The sequence below is a fragment of the Piliocolobus tephrosceles genome, chromosome 6, assembly GCF_002776525.5.
Source record: "Piliocolobus tephrosceles isolate RC106 chromosome 6, ASM277652v3, whole genome shotgun sequence".
In the NCBI taxonomy this organism is placed as follows: Eukaryota; Metazoa; Chordata; class Mammalia; order Primates; family Cercopithecidae; genus Piliocolobus; species Piliocolobus tephrosceles.
This window is the reverse complement of record NC_045439.1, coordinates 49,219,014-49,236,978: the sequence shown is the minus strand read 5'-3', so window position 1 is coordinate 49,236,978 and position 17,965 is coordinate 49,219,014.

Below are 17,965 nucleotides of genomic sequence, written 5' to 3'. Positions count from 1 at the left end.
AGCTAGCTCTCTCAGGCCCCTTACATACAGGCAGTAATACCAGTCGCCTCCCAAAGGCCCCACTTCCTAATACCATCACCTTGGGGGTTAGATTTCAATACATGAATTTTGGAGGGAACATAAACATTCGGTCTATTGCACTTGCTTTCAAGTCGTCTTTTATTGGTGGCAATACATTCAAATTCATATTGAACTACACTGCATGTATGTAGCCATTTTGTATTTTGTTCCCCCCGATGTCACTTTAACAGTATTTAATTTGTGAACCAGAATAAATATTGAAAAAGAGTATCTTCATTGAAATATTTCGAAGCAACAGAAACAAATTCTGAGTAATGACAACAAAAAGGTTCATTTGTTTATTTTTCTGTAATTACTATTTTTTTAAATTTTTTTGAGACAGGGTCTCTCTCTATCGCCAAGGCTAGAATCCAGTGGGGCAATCTCCACTCACCACAACCTCTGCCTCCCAGGCTCAAGTGATTCTCCTGCCTCAGCCTCCTAAGTAGCTGGGATTACAGACAGCTGCCACTACTGCCCGGCTAATTTTTGTATTCTTAGTAGAGACGGGGGTTTCACCATGTTGGCCAGGCTGGTCTGAATCTCCTGACCTCAAATGATCTACCCACCTCCGCCTCCCAAAGTGCTGGGATTACAGAAGTGAGCCACAGCTCCCGGCCTATAATTAGATCTTGATAGAATTTTAGAGTAACATTTTTTAAAATTGTAACTACATCCCACAACTAAGATATCATTTTTTTTTTAAAGCTGGGTTCCTGTATTCTTTCTTGCTAAAAACATCAGCAAGGTGAGTCAGAAATTTAAACACAAATATATGACACCATGAATTACCGGATATAATGAATAAGTAGTTTTATAGCCTTGCATTATAGAAGTGTTTTCTAAATATGACAGTTATTTCAGAAGCCATACAAAGAATAACCAATTAGTTCATACAAAATTGAAATTCTAGCTGGGTATGGTGGCATGAGCTTATAGTCCCAGCTACTCGGGAGGCTAAGGTAGGAGGATCTCTTGAAACCAGGAGTTCTGGGCTGAAGTGCGCTACGCCAATGGGGTGTCCACACTGAGTGTGGCATCACTATGGCGACCTCCCGGGAGTGGGGGCCCACCAAGTTGCCTAAGGAGGGGTGAACCAGGTCGAAAACAGAAGAGATCAAAATGCCCATGCTGATCAGTAGTGGGATTACACCCGTGAATAGTCACTACACTCCAGCCTAGGGCAATATAGCAGACCCCATCTCATTTAAGAAAAACAAATTAAAATTCTGAAGGGTAAAAGTTACTTTAGAGTTGAAAGAAGAAGCAGGAAAAAATATTTGTAACAAACATGACACAAAATAGCTGATTTATTTCATAAATAAAGGGCTCTTGTAAATCAAATAAAAGCAGTCATAAAATCAAAGTGGGACAAGGGGATGAGGAGGCCATTTCCATTATCTGTCATCCATACTTTGATAAGAACAACACACAATAGACCTTTTCCCAATCTTATGTAAACTATGGCACAATTACAATTTGAAGGCAAGGTCCTTAGCTTTATCCTTTCCAACAAGGTTGCTTATCTTAAGCTCTTTCTATTTAGAAATTCTGGTGTTGTCACTAAAAAGAAGACACTTAATTCAATAGAATAATGGGCAAAGGCTGGGCGCGGTGGCTCAAGCCTGTAATCCCAGCACTTTGGGAGGCCGAGACGGGCAGAACACGAGGTCAGGAGATCGAGACCATCCTGGCTAACACGGTGAAACCCCGTCTCTACTAAAAATACAAAAAAACTAGCCGGGCAAGGTGGCGGGCACCTGTAGTCCCAGCTACTCCAGAGGCTGAGGCAGGAGAATGGCGTAAACCCGGGAGGTGGAGCTTGCAGTGAGCTGAGATCCGGCCACTGCACTCCAGCCCAGTCGACAGAGCAAGACTCCGTCTCAAAAAAATAAATAAATAATGGGCAAAGAACATAAGTGGGCAATATGACACAACCACATAAAAATATATTCAACCTCAGTCATCGTTACAGAAAGTTATATTAAGATAATAATGTGATATCATTTCCCATCTATCAGATGAGTAAACATTTAAAAGAATGAAGTTACCCTGGGTTAGAGAAAGTTAGGCAAATGGGCATTCTTATTTATTATTGGTGGGAGTGTAAACTGGTACAACTTTAGGGCTGCATTTAATATATATATACAAAAATATATAAATATATGTGTGTGTGTATATATATATATATATCTCCTTTACTCAGCAATTCTACTTTTAGAAATTTATCTTATAGATATACTTGTATATACATACTATAGCATATATACATACTATAATGTGTCTTATAGATATACTTGTATATACAAGTACACAAAGACTACATATGTATGTATACATTATATATGTGTGTGTGTATATGTGTGTGTGTATACATATGTATATTTTTTTTAAAGAATGTTCATTGTAGGACAGACGCGGTGCTCACATCAGTAATCCTAGCACTTTGGGTGGCTGAGTCAAGAGGATCATGTGAGGCGTTCGAGACCACCCTGGGCAAAATATAGTGGGACTCCATCTCTACAAAAAAAGGTTTTTTTTTTTTTTTTGAGATGGAGTCTTGCTCTGTCACCCAGGCTGGAGTGCAATGGCGCGGTCTCAGCTCACTGCAACCTCCGCCTCCCAGATTCAAGCAATTCTCCTGCCTCAGCCTCCCAAGTAGCTGGGATTACAGGTGCCCACCACCATGCCCAGCTAATCTTTGTATTTTTAGTAGAGACGAAGTTTCACTATGTTGGCCAGGCTGGTCTTGAACTCCTGACCTCTCTCCAGGAGATTTGAAACTAGATGCTAATTACTTTGTTTTTGTAGAGACAGGGTCTCACTATGTTGCCCAGACTGGTCTGGAACTCTTGGCCTCAATCACTCCTCCTGTCTCAGCTTCCCAAGGTGCTGTGATTACAGACATGAGTCACTGCATGTGCCTGGCCATGCTAATTGTTTTTTATAAACCAGCTGACAAAAGTCATGTTAAAAATCAGAACAAAGAAAGGATCAAGGGAATTACTTTCTTACAGTTTACTAGGATAGACCTCAATGTAAATGACCTTTTTAGGCAGTTTACTGTGCAGTGGTAATTTAGGGCAACAAGTCCGGATCTCTTCTCTGAAGGTTAGTTGGCTGGTCTTCTTTATAAACAAGGGGGGAAATTATAAACAAGGGGGAAAATTACAGGCTCTGTTTTACTCACTCATTATATGCTTAATTCATTCATTGTTCTGTGCATCATTGATCCATTTTTTAAAAATTTATTGAATACTTTGTATGTTCAGCTCTGAGAACAAGAAGCTAAAACACCATCCTTAGACTCAAATGTTCTGAAGATGAAGGGTGGATAAGAAAAGGGGAAAATTACAAAACAAAGTAATAAAAGGTTTGTTCAGAAAGTGAAGGGAACCCAAAGGAGAAGCACTAGTAAAAATTGGAGGGCCAGGGAAGACTTCCTAACAAACAGAATGTCTGAACTGAGTCCTGAAGGATGAAGGCATTCCAGGTAGGGAGAGGGAGCAGTGTGCTAAGTCATAGGGGCGAACTGAAAAAACACACACATTTTGGGAAATACTCATAGTTCAGTACTGTATTCGCAGATTTCTAAGAGGGGAATGGTAAGACCAGGGAGAGATGAGCAGGGGTCAGGTCATGAGGGACTTTGTTTGGCATACTGAGAAATCTGCAGTTCATTTGGAATTTGTCCTGATGATTATGGGTTTTAAGCAGAAAGATGACATGATGAGGGTTGGGTTTTAGAAAGATGTCTTGGGCAGCAGTGCGAAGAAATAAAACTAGGTGAGAAATATGAAGGGATAGTATGATACTTAAAGGCAGGAAAATTAGTGAGGAAGTAGTTGCAGTAATATAGGAAGGAGATAGTGAGGGCTTTTGCTTTGTATAGGACACACCAAATAGCAGATGAAGAAGCTGGTTCTTTGACTAAACTCTGATGCCCTGGGAAAGTCAATGGAGTCAGGGACTGAGGCAGTTTATAGAATCTTTTGTCAGTGATGGCTAGGGCCTTGGTAGCAAGGCCTAGGACAAAGAGTGGTCCTTGGTATACAAGCTGGGCCACCTGGCCAAAGCCATGGAAATTACTTCCTTGGAGGAGATCTCTTTCTGCTTATCAAGGAGTCTTTGAGTTTTTTTTCCCCCCCACTTCTAGGGCAATCACTTAAGGCCCTGAAGATCTTGTTCATCCTTAAACAAACTGGGGCAGTACATGACCCAGGCTGAAGGCATTTGTGGCCAATGGGTTGATGTGGCAGTCTATTTTATTTATTTATTTATTTATTTATTTAGAGACATAGTCTCGCTCTGTCGCCCAGGCTGGAGTGCAGTAGCGCTATCTCCGCTCACTGCAAGCTCTGCTTCCTGGATTCACGCCATTCTCCGGCCTCAGCCTCCTGAGTTGCTGGGACTACAGGCACCCGCCACCACATCTGGCTAATTTTTTGTATTTTTAGTAGAGACAGAGTTTCGCTGTGTTAGCCAGGATGGTCTCCATCTCCTGACCTCATGATTGCCCACCTCGGCCTCCGAAAGTGCTGGGATTACAGGCGTGAGCCACCGCACCCAGCCAGATGTGGCAGTCTATAGCTGCTTCATGGAAGTCAATGGTGCCATCATCTTGACCAAGATAGCTTAATTCCTGTGAGATGAAGCTGCTGGGAGAACAATATTAACAAGCACTTCATGCTTGCCAGGTGATACTCTCTTTTAAGGTGACAGGGTGCTGGGTCTCATTAGGGATGCATCTTACTCTTGCCCCTAAATTAAGTGACATTATCTCTCTGTTCTTGTGCCTAAGAGACTTCTGCTGATTACCGACGTCAATAACTGCTATACTTCTGCCAGGAACTGCAATGCTACGTGGATAACTTTGATAAAGTCATCTTTGATGCCCTCTCCAAATCCTACAGGCTATCTGACCCCGAACTCTGGAAAAAGACAATATTCACCAAACCTCCCTCTCACAGATTTACTGATCATAAAGACTCAAATGACAGTGCAAAGAACCTCAAATCTTTGTATGGCTACCATGCTGTGTTCATATACAGGTAAAATTAAAGAAAGAGTGGGAAAGAAAGATGATGAAGGCCTAAACTAATGTAGTAGTAGTAAGAATGGAGAGAAAGGGCTATGATCTGAATGTTTATGTCCTCTGAAATTCATACATTGAAATCTAAACCCCCAAGGTGATGGTATTAAAAGGCGGCACCTTTTGGGAGGTGATTAGGTCATGAAGGCAGAGTTCTCATGAATAGGATTAGTTCCCCAATTTTGAGAAAGAAAAAAAAAGCCCCAGGGAGCTGCCTTGCCCCTTCCACCATGTGAGGTTGCAGTGAGAAGGCACAATTCAGTGAACTAGGGAGTGGGCCTTCACTAGACACCTTGATCTTGGACTTCCAAGCCTCCAGAACTATGAGAAATAAGTTTCTGTTTTGCATAAGATACCTAGTTTATGGTATTTTGTTATAGCAGCATGAACAGACTAAGACAAAAGATAATAGACCCAAGATATACGAGAAGGAAAAATCACAGGACTTCATGACTGATGGAAAATAGGAAGTAAAAGGAAAGGAGGAGTTGAGAAAACTATTTCTGGTTTCCAGACTGGGCTCCTGAAAGATCTTTCATAGTGATTTTAAAAAAATGTAGGCTATGGGGACACTTTTCAAAGGATCATTAGTAGTTAAGTTTTGGACATGTTGAGTTTAAGGTGGTTGTGGGATGTCTACAAAGAATTTGTCTGTGTTTTGTTGGATAATAAAGTTTTAAGCTCAAGCAACATATCTGAGCTGAAGTTACAGCCTGTGTGAGAGTGGGGTTGGGCATGAGTATATGATGGTAAATGAAGCCATGAAAGAGAATAAGATAACTGAGGTAGCAAGTGTGGAGGTGAGAAAAGAAGTGACCCCAAGACAAAATGGTAGAGAATAGTATATTAACATATTAAGAGATAGAATAGTAGACAACTCCAAAGAAATATCTATAATATATGCGATAAACCAAAAAAGAGTAGTATTGTAGAAGCTAAGGGAAGAGAAAGTTTCAAGGAGAGAGCAGTCAACAGTTTGAAAATTTACAGAGAAATCAAGTAGGCTCAACACTGACCTATGTCCATTGAATTTAGCAAACAAAGAAGAAACTGATGTGGTTTGCAAGAGCAATATTGGTCAGGTGGCAAAATCCAGAGTGCAATAGGTTAAGGAATGATGGGAAGAAAGAAAGATGAGGCAATGAATGTAGACAACTCTTTCACAAAGATCAAATAGAAAAGAGATAGGGCAGTATCTAGAGGGGAAGATAAGGTTAAGGGAGGATTTTCTTTTTTAAAAAGATGCTGGTTGGCCGGGCGCGGTGGCTCAAGCCTATAATCCCAGCACTTTGGGAGGCCGAGACGGGCGGATCACGAGGTCAGGAGATCGAGACCATCCTGGCTAACATGGTGAAACCCCGTCTCTACTAAAAATACAAAAACTAGCCGGGTGAGGTGGCGGGCGCCTGTAGTCCCAGCTACTCGGGAGGCTGAGGCAGGAGAATGGCGTAAACCTGGGAGGCGGAGCTTGCAGTGAGCTGAGATTCGGCCACTGCACTCCAACCTGGGCCACAGAGCGAGACTCCGTCTCAAAAGAAAAAAAAAAAAAGATGCTGGTAAGAAACAGAAGGAGGCAGGTATAACTGAGGAAGCATGGCCACTGAGAAGGTGTGAGGGATGAGGCCCAGAGCCTGAGTGCAGGGATTGACTCTGAATTGAAGAAGAGAAGCCTTTTCCCTAGGATAACGAGAAGGCCTTTCAAACACTTCTAAAAGACATGCACCCCACACCAACAATTTTTTTTTTTTTTTTTAGACGAAATCTCGCTCTTGTTGCCTAGACTGGAGTGCAATGGCGCAATCTCATCTCACTACAACCTCCATCTTCCAGGTTCAAGCGATTCTCCTGCCTCAGCCTCCCAAGTAGCTGGGATTACAGGCACCTGCCACACCTGGCTAATTTTTGTATTTTTAGTAGAGACGGGGTTTCACCACGTTGGCCAGGCTGGTCTTGAACTCCTGACCTCAGGTCATCCGCCTGCCTTGGCCTCCCAAAGTGTGACAACAATTTTTTATACAAAGCTTCTTGGTACTGAAATTCCAAGTCAGGCATTTGGAACATTGTAAGATGTGACAAGCAAACCTTCTTTCTGGGCTATACCACTCCACTACCTTTGATCACTGCCACATCTCATACACTCAAAAATATCAAAAGAAAAGTGAAAAATAATACTTTAGAGCTGATTTGATTTTTATAAAAAACTTTGTTGACATATAATTTAAATATCATAAAATTCACTGACTTTAAACATACAATTAAACGATTTTTAGTAAATTTACAGAGTTGTGCAACCATCACCATAATCCAGTTTTAGAACATGCCTATCACCCCACTAAGATCCCTAATGTCCATTTAGAATTAATGTCCATTCTCATTCCTGGCCCTAGGAAACTCTACTTTTTACCTGTATAGATTTGCCTTTTGTGAACAGCTCCCATAAATTGAATCACATATTATCTACTGTATCTGGAGTCTTTCATTTAACATAATGATTTTGACGTTCATCCAATGTTGTAGGGTATTTCAGCAGTTCATTCCTTTTTGTTGCTGAATTGCTATATAATATTCCTTTGTATGGCTGTACTACCCTTTCTTTATCCACTTTTCAGTTGAACATATGCTACTCTGCTTTTGCCTCCACCCTTGTCCCTGAATTACAGGGCATAGACTGACAGTTTTCTCTTTCCCTCTTGTGATGCCTTCTGACAACGTTAGTCAATATGGCATATTATTTTCTGTAAGGATGTGTGACTAGGCTTTACCAATCTTTAATGACTAGTGAGAATATAGACGTTATGATTAGACTCAATCATTAGAACAGTGCCTCTCAAATATTTCCAAATGACAGACGACTGTGGCAGAACCCCACATGCCATGGGATATATACCTCACACAATCCCAATTGTTGCCACTACAGAAAACAGTACCACAAAATAGGAACAACAACAATGACAACGATGATCACAACAAAACCTCCCAGAAAATAATGGGGAAAATGGAGTTCTTTTAGGTATGTTCTTCTTGGACGACCCCAATGAGAAAAATCACATCAAAATTTCTTACACCAAAATAGTAATGAAAATGTTGTCCTGATATAAATATTGGCTGATACACACTGATGCCTATGGACAACAAACAATCCTCTCAAAACATACTTTGAGTACTGTTGTTCTACCGTAAATACTGTACGTGAAGGTAATGATTATTACACAGTGAATGTACATCCCAACATGTGAGTCAGCCTTGTTAGTTGCATATTTTCTGGTTTTTAATCTTAACTTTTAAATTTTTTATTATTCATTTTTCTTTCTTTTTTTAAAAAAGCTTTAACTTTTTCTTTTGTTATATTCTTTTTTTGTTTATATATTTCCAGATGCGAGTGCATTTTTTAACATTTTTTAAATACACAAACATATACATACTAGTGTAATAAACCCCCAAATAGCCATCACCCAGGCCAACAGCCATCAACCTATGGCCCATCTGCCCCATCTACAAGCTCACTAACCTCTCTCTCCACATTATTTTGAAGTAAATCTCAGGCATGATATCATTTTCCCATAAATATTTCATCATGCAATTCTAAAAGAGAGTTCTTTCCTAATAATATAAGCATAATGCCATTATCACATCTAAAATATTTTAACAGTATTTCCTTAGTACAAAATTTCCAGTCAGTGCTTCTGTTACTTGAATTTGTTTCTTGGAGAAATAAGCCCCGTTGGTAAAACAACCTCTGTCTGATAAGGCCTTTGAGAAGAGGGGCTCAATGCATGTCCTGATAGAGTGTACAGGATGACATTCTTTACATCTAAATCATCTAAGTAATCTTTTCAGGCTGGGATTGAAAGAACTGAAGGGAATGTAAAATTAAGCTTGGAAAACGTATGCCATATGGACACTAAAGGATTACTCCCTTCTTTCTGGCTATGAAATGACTAATTAACTATTTGCAGCTGAAATGTGTGGGATCGTTTTCAGAAAATGGAATATCCTTCCCTCACCGAGCATATTGATCAGAGACATAATCTAGACTGTCTGGGAATACGTTTTCTGTAGCAGAACAAATCACACCCTTCAATGCGCTGTTTAATTTTAGATATATCTTGTCACATTTATTTAAATAGTTTGGCTCCAGATTTTTTTTTCCCTTTAGGAGTGCCTGATGAACACATGTATAATTTAGCTGTCATTTTTTTTTTTCTAAAGGCAATGTGGGGTGATAGGAAGAGCAAGTCCAAATTTTGTCACATACTAGCAGTATGACCTCATACAAATTACTTAACCTCTATGAACAGGAGATATTTTTCATATGTTGATTAATAAAGATTTGCAAGGATTAACTGAGATACCAGACTTAGCACTCTGCCTGCACATACTAGACAAGAAATCATTGCTGGCTGGGCATGGTGGCTTGCACCAGTAATCCTAGCACTTTGGGAGTCTGAGGTGGGCAGACTACTTGAGGCCAGGAGTTTGAGACCAGCCTGGCCAACAGGACAAAACCGTGTCTCTACTAAAAGTACAAAAATTAGCTGGGAGCGGTGACACATACCTGTAATCCCAGCTACTCGGGTCGCTGAGGCATGAGAAGCTCTTGAACCCGGGAAGTGAAGGTTGCAGTGAGCCGAGACTGCACTCCAGCCTGGGCAACAGAGCGAGGCTCTATCTAAGAGAGAGAGAGAGAGAGAGAGAGGAGAGAGGGAGAGAGGGAGAGAAGGAAGGGAGGAAGGAAGGGAAGGGAAGGGAGGAAGGAAGGAAGGAAGGAAGGAAAAATCGTTGCTTTGTTAACCAAATAGGAATTTTCTATAATAAATATGTATAATTTGGCCAAGAGCGGTGGCTCATGCCTGTAATCGCAGCATTTTAGGAGGCGGAGGCGGGAGGATCACTTGAGGTCAGGAGTTCCAGACCAGCCTGTCCAACATGGTGAAACCCCATCTCTACTAAAAATACAAAAATTGGCGGGACGCCATGGCTCACGCCTGTAATCCCAGCACTTTGGGAGATCGAGGCCATCCTGGTTAACATGGTGAAACCCCGTCTCTACTAAAAATACAAAAAATTAGCCGGGCATGGTGGTGGGCACCTGTAGTCCCAGCTACTCGGGAGGTTGAGGCAGGAGAATGGCGTGAACCCAGGAGGCAGAGCTTGCAGTGAGCCAAGATCGCGCCACTACACTCCAGCCTGAGCAAGAGAGTGAGACTCTGTCTCAAAAATAAAAATACAAAAATTAGCTGAGCATAGTGGCACACGCCTGTAATCTCAGCTACTTAGGAGGCTGAGGCGGGAGAATCACTTGAACCCAGGAGGCAGAGGTTGCAGTGAGCCGAGATTGTACCTGCACTCCAACCTGGGCAATTCCGTCTCAAAAAACGTGTGATTTATTAAAAGTTCCCTATCAATAGATTTTTCTTTAACAATATATCCTACTGATGCCTCAACAAGACCATAATGTTACTATGCATAGGTCAAATATCTAAGGAATAATGTTCTTTCCATCATTGCCTTGAATGTAAACAAGACCTTAGAGTAACAGAACTGTAACTGACATTCTCAAATCATTCTACTTCCAATCATTTTTTAAAAATCAGATCAACCTAACCATTTTTATTTGTAAAATATGAAACTTATCTGGTTGAGACTAACAGAACAAAATGATTAGAAAGAACAAAAAAGCCTCATTCTCTCATCTTAGCAACAATATTAAAAAATTAAATCATTAGGGTCAATTCCACATCTGATGCCAGCCTGAGGTATTTTGTCTGTCCATTGGCAGGCATAGCATGAAAATCATTTATAGTAGAATATTAGTGAAATAGAATGCTAGGTCAGCAAATGAATACTTTTATGCTCCATGAATGGTTTATAAAAAGCTTTATTAAATATTTTAGCCAATTTTCTCTCCCTTTACAAGTATAAATATGTGTGGATAACTGATTCTGTGATTGATGGTTCAGGATTTTGTCATACCTTGTAGTTGGCAATACATTTTCATTGTCTGGTTCTACAGAAATGAAGAATCTAATAAATCAGCCTGACTGTGTCCTGACCTTAACATAGTTCCGGATACTTTTCTCTGGTGAATTACTTCTCTTTCTTTTTTTTTTTTTTTTTTTTTTGAGACGGAGTCTCACTCTGTTCCCCAGGCTGGAGTGCAGTGGCCGGATCTCAGCTCACTGCAAGCTCCGCCTCCCAGGTTTACGCCATTCTCCTGCCTCAGCCTCCCGAGTAGCTGGGACTACAGGCGCCCACCACCTCGCCCGGCTAGTTTTTTGTATTTTTTAGTAGAGACGGGGTTTCACAGTGTTAGCCAGGATGGTCTCGATCTCCTGACCTCGTGATCCGCCCGTCTCGGCCTCCCAAAGTGCTGGGATTACAGGCTTGAGCCACCGCGCCCGGCCGACTTCTCTTTCTTAGAAGAGGACACACTACCATAATTTCAACTGGTTGTGGGCTCTAGCTCATTATTTAAGTTTTATTACAATATGTTATAAGCATTCATGAAATGTGGCATGAAATTTTCTTTAAGAAGTTAGTTTCAAAACCACTATTGTGGTCAGTCACATAGATGGATAGCTGCATGCTCAGACTCTGAAAAAGTTTCCTACTATCCCTTGCCAATTGGCTTCAAGGTGAGCTGAGAACCGTTCAGCTGATCACATTTTCATGCTACTGTTTTTTTTTTTTTTTTTTTTTATTATACTTTAAGTTCTAGGGTACTGTTATCTATTCAAAAAAACTGCTAAGTGCCTAGTCCATACTCAGTCCTCTCTAGGTGTTGGCCTATAAAGTTCCTAATCTCAGAGTGAAGACACAGTAAATAAAGGACTACTTTACAGTAATAGGTGCTAGTCATTTATCAAATATTTATCCAGAACCTACCATGTGCAGATGCTGTGTTGGGCACTGGGGATACAACAGCAAACTAAGCAGAAAAAGATCCCTGCCCTCCTGGATCTTGTGTTTTAATGTGCTATAATATGCACAGGGTGCCGTGAAAGGCCAGATGAAGATCTAAAATAGATTAAAATAGACCAGAGGTCACAGAAGGCTTTTCAAAGGAGGTTGTACTTTTGCAGAATTTGGAAAGACAAAAAGGAAAGCTGTTAGATAAAGAAGACATTCTAGGCACAGTATGGGAGGTGTGAAGTAGCAGGATACATTTGGGAAACTACTGGTTGGCTGATACAGCAGCTGCCTTATCTGAGAACTGCAGAGTGTCATTGAAATATTTTAAGTGAAGAGTGTCATGACTATGTTTGCATTTTAGAGTGCTCACTCTGCCTGCAGTATAGACAGTGGACTGTGGAGAGGCCAGAGACCAATTAAATAGCTGGTGACACATTTCTGATTGCAGAGAGTTGGAATCTACAGGACTTTGCAACTCATTAGGACAGGAAAAGATGGAAGGAGAGGGATCTAGGTGACTCTGGTTATAAAATAAACTTCTAACTATAAATGCAACTACTTGAGTCACTGATGCTGATGAAAACTCTTCTTCATCAACCAAACATTAGAGGGATTTTATAGCACATTCAGAAGGCTAAGATTAGGTCACCTTCCCAGCCGCTCTGGACCTGACATCAGTTTCTGAGTTAAAGAAGCTGAGTATTCTTGGAGGATCATTAGCTCTTAGGAGGGCTTTGGTGACTAAGAATGAGCAGTTTATCAACATGGGCTCCAAGGACTCATTATTATCTTCATTTAGGTTAGGCAGTACAGTGGGAATGGAGTAAAATAGGCTGTGTATGAGAGAAAAGGACAGAGGCAGCTTAGGGCTTCCATTGTTTCAGCCTGTCCATCATCTATTCCCATTGCTTCTAAGAAAAATACCCTGGTTTTCTGCTGAGAAACCACATTTCCCCCACTTTTTGTCCTTTAGTTCTCACAGGGCAGAGCCACCTCAGCAATGGGCAGAAGACCTGGCTAATAAGAGTATCTCATTTTCCTGCTCATGGTTCAAGTATGAACATGGACTGAGGCAGGGCCAGTCAGCACCAGAAGTGCTGGAATTTTAAAAAGAGAAGTTTTCTCTCTTGGGTATGGCTATACTGGTCGGTATATATCTGTAATTTCTGGGAGCCACATTTCCCTCACAAGGAGAAAGCCTGCCTGAGAATGAAGCCAACCTAGAGGAAAACAGAAAGATGGAACTATTCTGATTGCACTGTTAGCAAGGATCCAGCCATGCCTGATGCCCCATTCTATTTCAGGATTTTCAGTTAAGCAAGCCAGTTTTGAGTTAGGATTCTGTTCCATGCAATGGAAAGAGTCCTTTTTGCCTCACAGATGGAAGAATATAATTCTTTTTCCCATACTTTGTGAACTACTACTATGTTTTTCCATCTTCTCCTTTTTTCTCTTCCCTTTCCTCTTTCTCTATGGAGGGTATTAGCATTGATCTCCTAGCCACTTACAGCCCAATAGTTTCTCTGGTCCACATCCTGACACCTCATAGCTCATGGCAAAGGTCTAAAGGGTTGTCCTCCCACAATAAGGTTTTTAAGCCAAAATAAACTAGTTATTTCCTTATAATAGACTGTCCTCTAACCCAGAAGATAGTTTCAAACAAACGATGCCATTAAATACATGTTTTGTTAACTAGTTACTATGACAATCTACTACAAAGAATTGTAATTATTTGTGTTTGTGCTTCTTCACTGTGTGAATTCACTCCCCTTTCCAACAATTAAATGGAGTCTATTTCCCCACCCCAGAACCTAAGCTGGGCTTGTGATTTCCTTTAACTAATAGCCTGAGACAGAAGTGATGTGTGACTTCCAAAGGTAGGCCTTAAGCAACCTAGCGACTTCAGCTTTCAGGGTTTTGGTATGCTTCTGTTATCAATTAAATAAAACTGGTTTCATGTTCAAGAGGGTAGGAGGTCACAGAGAGAGAGGGGCTCCACTGAAAGCCACCACCATCTGCCAGACGTGTGACTGAGGCCTTCTTGGACCAGCCAGTCCCCAGCTGACCTGTTAACTGACTGCAAACACATGAGTGAGCCTAGCTGACACCATGTGGAATGTAAGAACTACCGTTTTGGCCCAGCCAAATTATCAACACAAAATCATGGGCAAATAAGTGGGGGTTGTTTAAGCCACTAAATTTTGAGAAAATTTGTTAGGCAGCAATAGATAACTGACACAACTATTTATACAAAATGCTGGTTTTAAAATCAGTTTCTGGAGGGACTTCTCCTGTAAGACATGACAGAGTAACAGGGACTCCAACCTAAAACAACTAGAAAACAGGACATAATATATATGAAACAATGTTTTGCAGATAGGAAGCAATAGGCAGTGCAAGACAGTGATCCCTGACAGAAAGGAAACAAGCAAGGTAACCCCTGTGATTGCTTCAGCCTGTTGTCTGGAGGTTCCAGGATGAAGCACAGGGAGAGGGAATCCACACCGCTCCCACTAGGGACAAAGTCATAAATTCAGGAAGGCTAAAGCAGTAGGATTCGCAGAGGACAGTACCAAAGGGAGAAAGCTGTAGAAGGAGGAAAGAGCTGCACAAAGAGAGAGAAAGCTTTGGCAATCTGCACAGGGTTCTCCTTGAATTTTTAGCTACATGCACGTAAGGAAACTACTCAAGCCTGGGGGAAAAAAACACCAAAAAAGCGAAGGCAGATTAATTCCCTGAAGTTAACATACAACTTGGAAGTGTTTGTGTTCCCACCAACCACAGTTGAAAACCCTGTAATACCTCGGGTATTAGGTAGGATACTAAAAGAGGGGTCTTACTTCACTAGTTGAGAAAAATTAGCTCTGGCCTAAAGGCTGTTCTAGTCCCATCTACCAAAGCAAACCCCAAAAGGATAAAACTATTTTTGAGTAACTTGACTGCATTCCAGAAGAAAGCCTGAGAATATTCTAAGAAATAAAAAAAAAAAAAAAAAATTAGCATCTTGACAATGTAAAACTGACACTGTCTGGCATCTAATCAAAACTTAACAGTCATGTAGAAAAGAAGGAAAATATGTCTCATAGCAAGGGGAAAACATAGAAATAGAACCAGAAAGGGCACAGGTGGTAGAACTCGCAGACAAGCCGGGTGCAGTGGCTCACACCTGTAATCCCAGCACTTTGGGAGGCTGAGGCGAGTGGATCACCTGAGGTCAGGAGTTCGAGACCAGCCTGGCTAACATGGTGAACCCTGTCTACACTAAAAATACAAAAAAATTAGCTAGCCATAGTGGCTCACGTCTGTAATCCCAGATACTCAGGAGGCTGAGGCTGGAGAATTGCTCAAACCAGGCAGGTGGAGGTTGAAGTAAGCCAAGATTGTACCACTGCACTCCAGCCTAGAAGACAGAGAAAGACTCCATCTCAAAAAAAAAAAAAAAAAAAAGAATTAATAGACAAGAACATTAAAATAATTATATTTATAGTCCATACATTCAAGAAGGTAGAGGAAAACACAAGCATGTTTAAGGAGAGACATAGAAGATACAAAGAATGTCTAGGCACAGATTACACCTGTAATCCTGGCAATTTGGGAGGCTGAGATGGGTGGATTGCTCGAGCCCAGAAGCTTGAGAGCAGCCTGGGCAACGTGACAAAAATCCTGTCTCTCCACAAAAAAAAAAAAAAAAAAAAAAAAAAAGAGCTGGGCATGGTGGTATGTGCCTATAGTCCCAGCTACTTGGGTGGCTGAGGTGGAAGGATCACTTGACTCAGGAGGCGGAAGTTGCAATGGGAAGATCACACCACTATACTCCAGCCTGGGTGACAGAGCAAAATTGTCTGGAAAAAAAAAAAAGATACAAAGAAAAAGACCTAAATTGAACTTCTAGAAGTTAAAAATACAATTTTGAGGTGAAAAATACATTGGGTGGGATTAATAGCAGATTAAATGCTGCAAAAGAGAAGATTAATAGACATGAAGACAAAACAGTAGAAACTATACAAAAAGAAACACAGAGAAAAAATGTAAGTGAGAAAAAGGAAAAAGAAGAAAGAATCAGTGAGCTATGAGAAAGCTTTGAACCACCTAATAACCTATGTATGTACTTGGACTACCCAAAGGAGAAGAGTCAGTATAGAAAAATTACTTGAAGAAACAAAGGTCAAAATATTCCAAATTTGATGAAAACCATAAAACCATAGGTCCAAGTTCACTTAATCCCAAACAAAAGAAACATGAAGAATATAATGTCAAGGCACATGAAAAGACATTCCCACCAGTGCCACAACAGTTACAAATGCCATGGCAACATCAGGAAGTTACTCTATATAGTCTAAAAGGGGGAGGAACTCTCAGTTCCAGGAATTGTCCAACCCTTTCCCGGAAATCCATGAATAATCCACCCCTCGTTTAGCATATCATCAAGAAGTAACGATAAGTATAAGCAGTTAAGCAGCCCACGCTGCTGCTCTGCCTATGAGTAGCCATTCTTTTATTACTTTACTTTCTTAATGTATTTGTTTTCATTTTACTCTATGGACTTGCCCTGAATTATTTCTTGTGCGAGGTGTAAGAACCCTCTTGGGGTCTGGATTGAGACCCCTTTCCAGTAACAGTAACACTTAACTCATAAAGTTGTTGTGAGGAATAAACGGGATTATGTATAGCAAGGAGAGCTAGCAAATAGAACTCAACAAATATTATCTCTAGCTGTATCTATGGGAGTGGAAGAGATTGGCAAAGGAGAGGGTGTACAATAAGAAAATAGGTTCAAGAGCAGAACCATGGAGAACACCAACATTTAGCTTGTGCACTGGGTTGAATACTGTCCTCCCCAAAATTCTTGTGCACCAGTAATCTTAGAATGTGACTATATTTGGAATTAGATCCTTTGCAGATGTAATCAAGTTAAGATGAAGTCATACTGGGTTAAGATGGACCCTAAGCCAGTAACTGATATTCTTAGAAGAGGGAGGCCAGGCCCAGAGGCTCATGCCTGTAATGCCAGCACTTCGGGAGGCTGAAGCGGGTGGATCACTTGAAGTCAGGAGTTGAGACCAGCCTGACCAACATGGCAAAACCCCGTCTCTAGTAAAAATACAAAAAATTAGCCAGGCATGGTGGCAGGTGCCTGTAATTCCAGGCACTATCTACTTGGGAGGCTGAGGCAGGAGAATCGCTTGAACCCAGGTGGCGGAGATTGCAGTGAGCTGAGATCGTGCCACTGCACTCCAGCCTGGGTGACAAGAGTGAAACTCCATCTCAAAAAATAATAATAAAATAAAAATAAACAAGAAGAGAGAAATTTGTTCAGCAGAATACAGAATTAAAAAAAAGAAAAACAATTAAGAAAAAAGGAGGGAAATCGACACAGAGACAAACAGAAGGAAACTCATGTGAAGACACAGGGAGGAGTACATAATGTGAAAACTGCAGAGGCACAGGGAAGAAGGCCAAGTGATGACAGAGGCAGAGATTGGAGTTGTGTATCTAGAAACAAAGGAACACCAAGGATTGCCGGCAACCACCAGAAGCTAGGAAAAGGCAAGAAAGAAGGTCGGGTACGGTGGCTCACGCCTGTTATCCCAGCACTTTGGGAGGCTGAGGCTGGTGGATCACCGGAGCTCAGTAGTTCAAGACCAGCCCGGGCAACATGGTGAAACCCCTCTCTACAAAAAATACAAAAACTAGCCAGGCAAGGTGGCACATGCCTGCAGTCCCAGCTACTTGGGAAGGTGAGGCAGGAGAATAGCTTGAGCCCAGTCTGGAGTGCAGTGAGCCAAGGTTGCACCACTGCACGCCAGCCTGGATGACAGAGAGAGATCCTGTTTAAAAACAAACAAACAAAAAAAAACCGGCCAGGTGCAGTGGCTCACACCTGTAATCCCAGCACTTTGG